The following is a 13,383-nucleotide window of genomic DNA, read 5'->3' as shown; positions in this document are numbered from 1 at the left end:
TCTAGGTCTACAGCCAGACTGAGGAAGTCAATGGGGCTCCCGTAATTACGGGTGACTACGTGTGTGCACCCGTAATTACGGGAGCGTTGCTAGGTGACGTCAGTAAATAGTCACTGTCCAGGGTGCTGAAAGAGTTAAGCGATCGGCAGTAACTATTTCAGCACCCTGGACAGTGACTTCCGATCACAATATACACTACCGTTCAAAAGTTTAGGGTCACTTAGAAATTTCCTTATTTTTGAAAGAAAAGCACAGTTTTTTTCAATGAAGATAACATTAAATGAATCAGAAATACACTCTATACATTGTTAATGTGCTAAATGACTATTCTAGCTGAAAAACGTCTGGTTTTTAATGCAATATCTACATAGGTGTATAGAGGCCCATTTCCAGCAACCATCACTCCCATGTTCTATTGGTACATTGTGTTTGCTAACTGTGTTAGAAGGCTAATGGATGATTAGAAAACACTTGAAAACCCTGGTGCAATTATGCTAGCACCGCTGTAAAACGTTTTGCTGTTTAGAGGAGCTATAAAACTGACCTTCCTTTGAGCTAGTTGAGAATCTGGAGCATTACATTTGTGGATTCGATTAAACTCTCAAAATGGCTAGAAAAAGAGAGCTTTCACGTGAAACTCAACAGTCTATTCTTGTTCTTAGAAATGAAGGCTGTTCCATGCGAGAAATTGCGAAGAAACTGAAGATTTCCTACAACGGTGTGTACTACTCCCTTCAGAGGACAGCACACACAGGCTCTAACTAGAGTAGAAAGAGAAGTGGGAGGCCCCGCTGAACAACTGAGCAACAAGACAAGTACATTAGAGTCTCTAGATAGAGAAATAGACGCCTCACAGGTCCTCAACTGGCAGCTACATTAAATAGTACCCGCAAAACACCAGTGTCAACGTCTACAGTGAAGAGGTGACTCCGGGATGCTGGCCTTCAGTGCAGAGTGGCAAAGAAAAAGCCATATCTGAGACTGGCTAATAAAAGGTAAAGATTAATATGGGCAAAAGCACACAGACATTGAACAGAGGAAGATTGGAAAAAAGTGTTATGGACAGACGAATTGAAGTTTGAGGTGTTTGGATCACACAGAAGAACATTTGTGAGACACAGAACAACTGAAAAGATGCTGGAAGAGTGCCTGACGCCATCTGTCAAGCATGGTGGAGGTAATGTGATGGTCTGGGGTTGCTTTGGTGCTGGTAAAGTGGGAGATCTGTACAAGGTAAAAGGGATTTTGAATAAGGAAGGCTATCACTCCATTTTGCAACGCCATGCCATACCCTGTGGACAGCGCTTGATTGGAGCCAATTTCATCCTACAACAGGACAATGACCCAAAGAACACCTCCAAATTATGCAAGAACTATTTAGGGAAGAAGCAGGCAGCTGGTATTCTATCTGTAATGGAGTGGCCAGCGCAGTCACCATATCTCAACCCCATAGAGCTGTTGTGGGAGCAGCTTGACTGTATGGTACGCAAGAAGTGCCCATCAAGCCAATCCAACTTGTGGGAGGGCCTTCTGGAAGCATGGGGTGAAATTTCTCCCGATTACCTCAGCAAATTAACAGCTAGAATGGCAATGGTCTGCAATGCTGTAATTGCTGCAAATGGAGCATTCTTTGACGAAAGCCAAGTTTGAAGGAGAAAATTGTTATTTGAAATAAAAATCATTATTTCTAACCTTGTCAATGTCTTGACTATATTTTCTAGTCATTTTGCAACTCATTTGATAAATATAAGTGTGAGTTTTCATGGAAAACACATAATTGTCTGGGTGACCCCAAACTTTTGAACGGTAGTGTACATCAACCTGTAAAAAAAATAGAAGTTCCTACTTACCGAGAACTCCTTGCTTCTTCCTCCAGTCCGGCCTCCCAGGATGACGTTTCAGTCCAAGTGATGGCTGCAGCCAATCACAGGCTGCAGCGGTCACATGGACTGCCGCGTCATCCAGGGAGATCGGGCTGGATCGCGAAAGAGGGACACGTCACCAAGGCAACAGCCGGGTAAGTATGAATTTCTTTTTACTTTTACTAGGGAAAGGGCTGTTCCTTCTCTCTATCCTGCACTGATAGAGAGAAGGGAAGCCCTCTTCCCCTCAATACGCAACGGCTAGTCCGCATCAATTTAATGCCCATTTTAGGCATTGATGCGGACAGTGGCGGAAAAACTCTGCCACGTCTGGGCATGCCCTTACAGTTTTAAACATTGTAATAAAATTCGATCATATGTAAAGCAAAATCTAGAATAGCTTTGTTTTATACCATATTGGGTCTAGTTTTTTTTTCCTCTAGTATTAGCTTTCTGCTCAAAGCGATCATTAGTTTCTCACTTTATAAAATGCTGTATATACGCCAGGATAATTGGAAGTACAATGTATTGGCAAATTAAGTAATTTTTAGGGACATCTACTGAGAAGACAAGTTGTACCTTATTATGTAGTTTTTATTATGTTCTTGTTTGATTATTATGTTAGTTAATCAAATCTGTCCCCCAAAAATGGCATGTGATTTGAGTACAAAATGTAAGCTGTCTATAATAAATAGATGTTCAATTGTATTAAATAATTGCTGTTTTATGTCGTTTTTTCTAAGTTTTAACAATTTTTTTACTCTTACTGTAAAGAAACATGCAAACATTTATTGCTTACATGAATATTCTTATTCATACATTTACATAAATGCATACAGATGTAGCCGTCTTTACCTTGACTTTTAACGCATTAGACAAACAGTGACTAGATCCCTTATCTCGACTTTTTCAATGACTTTTCAATGGCTTTTGTTGTGTGATATCACGCTGCAGCAAGTTATCACAGTCAAGATAAAGATGGCTACATCCGTAGATAGAGAGAAAAAATTAAACTGTTTCATGGAGCCCAAATAATACCGCCATAGAGCACCCAATTGATTTCCTAAAGAGGACTTGCCATTAGGTTATATAAGTTAAACTGGTTAACTGACTTGAATAGCGCTGTCTCCCTGATTCCAGTGCTGTTTTTTTTTCCTGGAACGCTTCCCCATTCCAGAGATGTGGCCCGCTGTTCTGTTGGCTACCTCTATGCTTACTTGCTGCAGTTAACCAACAGGGCATGCACTACCCTCAAGCTGCCTCGTGCTGATTGGTCAGTATCAGAGGCAGGGAAGCTAGCTCCACCCCATTAACTAACTACAGAAAATTAGCATATAGGGAGCCAACAAAACAGTGGGCCATATTTCTGGAACGGGGGGGAGGAAGAAAAATAAAAACAGTGCTGCAATCAGGGAGACAGCGCTATCAAGGTCAGTCAACCAGTTCAACTTATATGACCTAGTGACCTAGTGACAGTTCCTCTTTAATGCAGAGCCTAAATACAACGCATTCCTGTTCCAAAATCAGCAGCCAACTTACATATATCTCCACCTGATTATCCATCTCTTGTCACGCATCGTCATTCTACATGGGTCTGCTGATGTTCTGTAACTGTGCCAAGCTCCCACATCCTCAATTCCAACGAACTCATGTATGAACTGCAATAAAGTTGACTTGGATTAACCCGTTAGTGACTGGCCCATAGTCTTTTCACGTCGGTCACTAACGGGCCTTATTCCGATGCCATATACTTTTTACGTCGAGGCATAGGAATAAGTAAACAGAGCAGGGAGCTGTCAAATCTCCCTGCTCTCAGCTGCCAGAGGTAGCTGAGGGCTGGGGGCGTCCCTGCTCTGCCGGGTGAGATCGATATTAGTATCGATCTCACCCGTTTAACCCCTCAGATGCTGTGCTCAATAGCGTGCACCGCATCTGAGTGGTTTTGGAGAGAGGGAGGGAGCTCCCTCTCATCCCACCGACACCCGGCGATAAGATCACCGAGTGTCTGTGTCTCCCATGGCAGCCGAGGGCCTAATAAAGGCCCCCAGGTCTGCCTGGAGTGAATGCCTGCTAGATCATGCCGCAGGCATGACGTAGCAGATGCCTGTCCGTTTTAAACGGACAGGCAGTAATACACTGCAATACAAAAGTATTGCAGTGTATTATAATAGCGATCGGAGTACGCATAGTGAAGTCCCCTAGTGGGACTAGTAAAAAAGTTAAAAAAAAAGTTTAATAAAGTTAATTTAAAAAAAATGTGAAAAAAAAATGAAAAACCCACTTTTTCCCCTTACAAACTGCTTTACTATTAAAAAACCAAAATAAAGTAAAAAAGTTACACATATTTGGTATCGCCGCGTCCGTAACGACCCAGACTATAAAGCTATTACATTACTTAACCCGCACGGTGAACGCCGTAAAAAATTAAATAAAAAACGACGGAAAAATTGCTGTTTTCTGTGAATCCTGACTTTAAAAAATGTGATTAAAAAGTGATCAAAAGGGGGCGTGGCCGAATGCCGAGGAGAGAGGTCGCATAACTCGGAGCTCCGCACCTAACCTTCCTCAAACCGGCTCACACAGCATCTACACTGCAGAAAATAAGGAGATAAATCACAGGAACTGTCAGACTAACATCCTAGAATACTAGAATGGGGAAAGGCAGACCGAAAACACCGGGCCCGGCAACGCTTACCTCTTATTATCCGCCGGCGGGAACTGCACAAAATGGCGCCGGATGCCCCGGCAATGATGAAACGAAGGAGTGTGCGGCTCCCACACTGACTCACCACGGCACAGACACATCTCCCAGCCCTGAGTGCTCCTCGGACAGTCCACCTCTGCTGCATAAGACAGACAACAGGTCAGTGCCATCTTTATCTACAATACCTAAACTATGTGACCTGCCTGCACTTACTCCCCATGAGGGATCAGTTATTAGTCTAGAGAGCATGAGGGGCTTGATGTCTGAACTGCGCAGCTCTTTACAAAAAGACTTCCATACTGCATTTACCTCCTTGTCCAAAGATATTAAGGACATAGGGGATAGAACATCACATCTTGAAAGTAAAATGGATGATTTTACTTCTGCATACAACACCTTAGTAGACGCGCAGAATGATACAGAGGAAGACATAATGGCGGTTAAACTTAAACTAGCTGACCTGGAGGATCGCTCACGCAGAAACAACATCTGATTTCGTGGCATCCCTGAGACCATTCTACCTGCTCAGCTTAGAGAATTTCTGACTGATTACTTTACCATCATTCTACCTGAAGCAGATCAGAGAGATCTAATCATTGACAGAGTGCGTAGACTGCCCAAACCCAAACATCTCCCACAAACGACACCAAGGGATGTCCTGGCAAAAATCCACTTTTACCAGACGAAAGAATTCATTTTAAAATTTGCTTTCAAAAATGCAAAACTTCCTGAACGTTTTGCTGGTATATCTATGTATGCAGATCTATCCTCAGCCACTTTGAATCGTAGAAGAGAGTTTGCGCCATTTACCAAACAGCTACGTGAACATGATATACCATACAAATGGGGATACCCAGTCAAGCTCATTTTTACTAAAAATGGCGTCACTCACGTCCTCAACACACCTAAGGAGGCTGAAATTCTGCGGGAAAAGTGGTTCCCAGAATCTTCAATATCGGATCAGCAGTCGCTTAAAAGAAAGACTCCTTCAATGTCTCCAGAGTGGACCAAGGCTGGTTCGTCGAAGCAATCATCCACTCGCCCGAAATAAGGATTCGAGACTGCAATATAATATCACTATGCCTTATACTTATATATTGTATGTATGGTTACCTGGATATAACACATTTTCTTTTTCAGCATTTCAACTCCTGAGAAGGTTAGGTAGGCACTGCTGTTACATTTTATTATTGTAATGTACTACCACCCTCACCACTCGCCAAAAACCCAAACAAGGTTTTGGTATGTTCACTTTGAACAACTTTTTGTGTTCACTTTACGGTTCTACTGTTATATTGTTCCGCTTATTCTTTGTGAAATGTATCGTTTGCAATGCACATTACTCGGTGCACTTAAAGGAGTAAGATATGATGATCCCTTAAAGGAGACTGGTGCGGAATCTCAACGCCTCGCACCTCCACATACTGCACTCTACAATCTCAAATACAATGGTCTTTAAAATCTCTTCCCTAAATGTTAAGGGCCTCAATAGCCCGTTCAAATGTTCTCTTATGTGGAGGGAATGTAAAGCACTTAATTGCGACATATTGTGTGCACAGGAAACACATCTTTTAGACAAAGATTCCCACAGGGTTAAACACACCCAATTCCCCCATATTTTCTGCACTCCCAATGCACACAAAAAGAAAGGTACCTTAATCGCTATTAAAAATTAATTGGCTTTTCAATTGACCCAGGTTACCTATGACAAATGGGACAGATATATAATTCTGCAATGCATTATTAACAACGAAAAATATCACTATATGCTCCGAACACACGTCAGGGTAAATTTCTTAAACATCTTCTCAAAAGCATTGAGAAGTCCAGATATGGAGCCCTCGTTATATGTGGAGATTTTAATAAAGTACTCAATCCCCAGTTAGATAAGAGCCATTGTAAACCAAACGAGAAAAATACTGATGTATACAATATCACTTATAGGGAAAATCTCTATGACACATGGCGAACGTTCAACCCTTCCGAAAAGGACTACACTTTTTTTTCACACCCCCATAAAAACTACTCGAGAATTTACTTTATTATGGTAGATCAATGGTTACTTCAACGAGTACTTAACCCTTCAATTGGCCTCATAACCTGGTCGGATCATGCCCCGATATCAGCCTTTTTTAAAGAAAAATTTAATAATGTTCCCACCTCTCTCTGGCGGATAAACAATTCCCTTCTAAACAATGTAACTAGCAGAGACCAGATAGAAAAGGCACTGACCGACTTCTTTGATCTCAACGACGCTAAGGACACCTCAACTTTTAATAATTGGTGTGCCCACAAAGCCGTTATCAGGGGACATCTTATTAAATTGTCATCGACCGCCAAAAAAATAAGACAGTCAAAAACACAAGAACTATTAACAAACATTAAAAAACTTGAAGATCTCAATAAATCAGCAATGTCCAGAGAGCTGGTTTTAGAACTAAAACAATTAAGAAACCAACTCCACCAACTGTTATATCATAAATGTGAATACGCATTGAGAAGAACTAAGATGCGATATTACTGGCAGGGCAACAAGGCTGGGAAAATGTTGGCCAACAAATTCAAAAATAAAACTATTAAAACCAAAATCCCCTTTATTTTTGATAAAACAGGGGGAAAAATTATGAACCCTCAAAAAATAGCTGACTCCTTCGCTGACTATTATGATAACTTATACAACCTCCACAGCGACCCAAATACTATCCAACCTTCACAGCAGATGATAGACAATTTCCTAAAATCTGTTAGGTTGCCTCTAATATCAAGTGAACAGCTAGCCAAGCTGAATTCTCCTTTCTCACTTCTAGAAGTTCAAATGGTACTTAAACACCTCAAGATCAATAAGTCTCCCGGGCCAGACGGCCTAACAAACGAATATTTCAAAAATTTCTCCCATATTCTTTCACCACATCTTGTTTCAGTGTTCAACCGAGCATCGGAAATTGGCACCCTTCCTCAGGAAATGCTTTGGCCCCTTATAATAACCTTACCCAAACCTGGCAAGACCCCAGAGAAACCCGAAAACTTCAGACCGATATCTCTACTCAATAGCGATGTAAAAATTTACTCTAAGGCCATAGCTAACAGATTTGTTGATATCTTACCATCACTAATCAAAAATGATCAAGTCGGCTTTATCAAAAATAGACAAACAGTTGATGGCACCAGAAGGATTATAAATCTTCTCCATTATGATGAAACACACAACGTGCCTTCTTTGCTCCTGTCACTAGACGCAGAAAAGGCATTCGACAGGGTGCATTGGGGATACTTGAAATCGGTTTTAGACAAAATAGGTATTACAGGTCCAGTTGGACGTGCCATATTGGCTCTTTACTCGGGACCTTCCGCAGCAGTATACACGGCTGGTTTCCTGTCCTCTAGCTTTACAATCACAAATGGCACTAGACAGGGATGCCCACTCTCCCCACTGATCTTTGCCTTACTCATGGAACCGCTAGCCGAAAAGATCAGAACATCCGATCTGATTAAAGGTATAACCATCGGTACATATGAACATCGCATAGGCCTTTTTGCAGATGACGTCATCATAATGTGCGCCTCCCCGTTGACATCTCTCCCAGAAAAATAAAAAATCCTCTGTGAATTCAGCAAAACTTCTTATTATAAAATTAACACAACAAAATCCCAAATATTAAACATGGGTCTCCCTAAGACAACTGTTAAATATCTCAAAAATAAATTCCCTTTCAAATGGGTAGAGGGGGCCCTGCCCTACTTGGGTATTAACCTAACATTTCCTATCTCGTGCATGTTTAACCAAAACTACATACCTTTGCAAAAATGTATAGAAGAGGATTTAGGTAACTACAAACATCACGGAGTGTCTTGGTTAGGTAGTATTGCAGCGATCAAAATGTTATCTCTTCCCAAAATACTTTATTTCTTTAGGAATGTCCCTATAAGTGTGCCTATAACATATCTTACAAAGCTACAATCTGTACTGATGAAATTCATATGGGGTAAAATAAAGCCGAGAGTAAAGGCAGAGATTCTTTATAAACCATTGCAGAAGTGGGGAATGGGCTGCCCATCGGTACTACAATATTATCGTGGCTCTATAATGGACCAATTAAAATCCTTATGGTCCAATGACATATCAAAGTTGTGGGTAGCTACCGAATCCTCTCTACTAGGGAAAATACATATCTCGGATATTCTCTGTAATGACGGGGGTGGGGAGACAGACAAGTGAGCCCTAATCTACCCGTCACTCAGTCCCTGCCTACTTGCAACGACCTGCCCTAGGCGACGGGGTTACAACTGGGCGACGGTCCCTACGCTCAATAAGTGCACGACAGACAAACAGACAAGGGTACACAGAGCTAGGGGGACAAAGGGGCAGTTGCCCACAGCAACACCGTGAGCAACAAGAGAAGTGAACAAGCCGAGTCAAACCAGGAGAGTATGAGGTGCCAAACGCAGAGCAGAAGAGTAGTAAACAAGCCGAGTCAAACCAGGAGTGTACGAGGTACCAAATGTAGAGCAGGAGAGTAGTCAGCAAGCCGGGGTCAATATGAAGCAAGGACAATAGTACAAGAAGCTGCAGCAGGGCCAGGAAAGCAAACGAGAAGAATCACAAGCAAAGGAGGCACAGGAAAGGCAGGTATAAATAGACAGAGGGTCTGGCCAGGCTGTGATAGGTTCTCCCACTCCTAAGCCTGCCACCCTGAGTGGTGGAAGATGGAGTCAGTCTCACAGACATAGAAGCAGGTGCAGACTGATTATCTATGGGCGTTAAACCCGAAGCTGTGCCTGGCAGATCCTTTACATTCTCACTGCTTCTTCTCTCTTTGGTACTCATGTACAATCCACGCATCCCACTATCAAAGCATTTATGGATTTATGGAATAATTTTATACGCAGAACTGATTTGTACTCAACAAATTATAATAAATCAAATGTTATCATCTTAATGGCCCATATACAAAAATTGTTGGTTTGAATCCATGATTGCTTCCTCACTGAACAGGAAAAAGGTGTTCGATAATAATTGGGATGCGTGGATTACCAGCCGCCATTTTAAAACGTTACATTGACTCTTCAATCTATGATTTCGCTGCACCTACATTCAATCTATACTGCCTACTGTACAAAAAATGCGGAACTGTTAAAATGTTACATTTTGTTTTTCTTATTTTCTTTTCTTTTACTACCTTCATAATCAAATGTTATTGACATATTTTTGAGTGATTGTAACTCAATGTATGCACTTCACTGCAGTGTTATTTTATAAATTTACTTGAAAAATTTCAATAAAAATAAATGTGTTAAAAAAAAAAAAGTGATAAAAAAGTTGCATCTACTCCAAAATGGTACCAATAAAACTACAAGTCTTCCCGCAAAAATAAAGCCCTCATACAACTGCATAGGCGAAAAAATAAAAACGTTACGGCTCTTCAAATATGGAGACACAAAAACAAACAATTTTGAAAAAAAAGCATTTTTACTTTGTAAAAGTAGTAAAACATACAAAAACGATACAAATTTGGTATCGTTGCAATCGTAACAACCCGCTGAATAAATTTATTGTGTTATTTATACCACACGGTAAACGGCGTAGATTTAGGACGCAAAAAAGAGTGGCGAAATTTCAGATTTTTTTCTATCCCCCCCCCCAAAAAAAGTTAATAAAAGTTAATCAATAAATAATATGTACCTCAAAATGGTGCTATTAAAAAATACAACTTGTCCCGCAAAAAACAGACCTTATGCAGCTATGTCGACGCAAAAATAAAAGAATTATAGCTCTTGGAATGCGACGATGGAAAAACGTAAAAAATAGCTAGGTCATTAAGGTTTAAAATAGGCTGGTCATTAAGGGGTTAACTTGAAAGAAAACTTAAAACACAAACAGAGTCATAATAAAATGAAAGAACCAAAAATGTAAAATAATCCTAATCAATATGATGGCTAGGGGTTAGTATTTTAGTAGGCATAAAATAATATTTATTCATGCAATGATATGATCAATAAATCAAAAACCCCTTCATAGAAATATTAATATTTACCTGTGTGAAATGTTTATTTTTTACTATAAATAATATTCAAATAATATATTGTATAAAATAATGGTTTTGATTGTGTATTCTAAGGCAGACTACAAAAATTGAATGTATAAATAGAGTAGGTGCTGTAGGGGGCACTGTGGAGAAGCGTGCTATAATATTGTCAGGTTAAAAGGTAAAATCAAACATTATTCATAAGCAGAAAAGAGCCTCAGGATACCAACATTTGAAAATATTCTTGACATTATTTGCCTGGGAATTGTTGTACCATATATTATAAAAGTTTTCTTTATGTGAAGGGTTTTTATTGTGAAGCTGCAGGAACTGCTTAAGGCTGTGCCGAGATACCTCACTAAAACGGTAAAATAAAACGTAAAGAATGGTTGTAAACAACATTCTTAATAAATAATGCATCCATTTTTCTTTAAGAGACCTTGTATTTTTATTTTAGGCCGGTTACCCACGGGTCAGATATGCTGCGTAAAAACTGTGCAGTGCAACTGACCTGGAACCCGCAATACATGCCGTCCGAAAAAACACACTACATTGTGGTGAGTTTTGTTTGACGGATTTTCCGCAGCGGTGAAAAACTCTCAAACTTACCTAGGCCATTGTTATAGCTACACGTTCCTCCTGGGCAGTCCGGTCGGCCTCCCTGGATGACGCTGCAGCCCATGTGACTGCTGCAGCCTGTAAATGGCTGCAGCGTTCCCATGGCATGCATCATCATCCCAGGAGGCCGGACTGGACAAAGAAACACAGACTTCTGGGTAAATTTAATTTTTTTTTACTTTTTCCGCAGTTGCGAATTTTGCGGCATAATCGCTGCGAATACGCCGCAAAAGTCACAACACTTGGCTTTCTGTTGCGGGTTTTGCATCCCGCATTGAATTCAATTGGGAAAACCCACAACGGAAAATCAACTAAAACATAGCATGAATTGACATGCTGCGGATTTAAATTCCACACCGCACGTCTAAATCTCATCCACTTTGCTGCTACTGTAAATGCTGCGGATTTTCTAAAGCATTTACACTAAGTGGGCCTCATGCACACTTCCGTTGGCCGTCGTACGGCTTCCGTGTGCAGTCCGTTGTTTCAATGGACCAAATGAATGAAATGGCCGAGACTGTTCCGTCAAAAACGAACAGGAGTAGAACCTGACCTATTTTTGTCGGATTGGCCACACGGTTCCATTAAAACAACGGAAGTGTCCATGGCCCCATAGAAATGAATGTGTCAGTGTGCTATCCATTAAAAAAACGGGATAGCACCCTGAAGAAAATAACTGAAGTGGGCATGAGGCCTTACCGTGTTTGTTTTGCCCTGTTCCTTTCACTTTCAAATAAAAGAGGCAGAATACAGTGTGAAATAAACAGGAATTTCATAGTAAAAACATTCAAATGTACTGCACTGAAAAAAACACTACAGTTACTGCTCAAAGGAAAACATTGGTCTAGATTCTAGAGTATATGTAAAATATAACTCACTGTGTTTACATTGTGCTTGCGCTGTGGTCCATTCCTTCAGGCATCCAGTGTTTTTTACAAGAACATTACCGTCTACAGTGCTATCAAATACACTGCAACCCTAATGGAAACTTGAAAGACCCCATTAAATGTCAGAGGTAGGCTTTGTCGTATCCCTTTAACCCCTTCCAGGCGCACCCAATTTTTGGCTTTTCATATTTGTTTTTACCTCCCTGCCATCCAAAAGCCATAACTTTTTTATTTTTCAATCGACAGCCGTATGAGGGACGAGTTGTCGTTTTTCATGGCACCATTTAATGTACTGGGAAACTGAATAACAATTCTTTGTGGTGAGAAATGGGCATAAAAAATTATTCTGCCATTGTGTTTTGGGTTTTGTTTTTACGGCGTTCATCGTGCGGTAAAGACGACATGTTAAATTTATTCTACGAGTTGATATATTTACGGCGATACTAAATTTATATAGGTTTTTTATGTTTTACCACACTTACAAAGTAAAAACTATTTTTTTTTTAAATATTGTTTTGTGTTGCCATATTCTGAGATACATAACTTTTTTATATTTTCGTCGATTGAGCGGTGTGAGGGCTTATTTTTTGCGGGGCAAGCTGAGGTTTTTTGTACCTTTTTCAGGTATATCTGACTTTAAAATCACTTTTTATTTCATTTTTTTTAGCGAACTAAGGTGACAAAAAAAACAGCAATATTTGCGTTTTCAATTTTTTTTTTTTTACAGCATTCACCGTGCGGGTTAAGTAATGCTATATTGTAATAGTTTAGACATTTATGGACGCGGTGATACCAGTTATGTTATTTTTTTATTCTTTTTTTTACGTTTTAAGAATAAAAATGGGAAAAAGGTTTTTGTTGAATTTTTAATACTGTATATTTATTTTTTTTGTACATTAAGAAAAACATTATTTAACAGTTTTTAGCCCCCCTCGTTGGATCGCTTGCACAATATACTACAATATTAATTTGCTGCACTATATCGTGTCTCTGGCAGAGCTTAATAGGAGCACAAAGATGGTAGACATGGGGGCCTTCATTAGGCCCCCAGGCTGCCATGACAACCTTCGGTAACCCGCGATCGAGATATTGGGTGCCGATGGGCAGTTGGAGGGGTGTTCGCTATTTATCAAGGCATCTAATGGGTTCAACAGACAGAATCAAAGTGATCTTTGATTCCACCCGTTGCAGTAAGGTGTCATCTGTAACATATAGCCAATACCCGCTCAGCATGGACCGTGCTCTGCTCCATACAACCCATTGCTGGCTTTCACGTACATGCACATGAC

The sequence above is a fragment of the Rhinoderma darwinii genome, chromosome 5 (genome assembly GCF_050947455.1).
Source record: "Rhinoderma darwinii isolate aRhiDar2 chromosome 5, aRhiDar2.hap1, whole genome shotgun sequence".
Lineage (NCBI taxonomy): Eukaryota > Metazoa > Chordata > Amphibia > Anura > Rhinodermatidae > Rhinoderma > Rhinoderma darwinii.
This window is presented reverse-complemented; position numbering follows the sequence as displayed.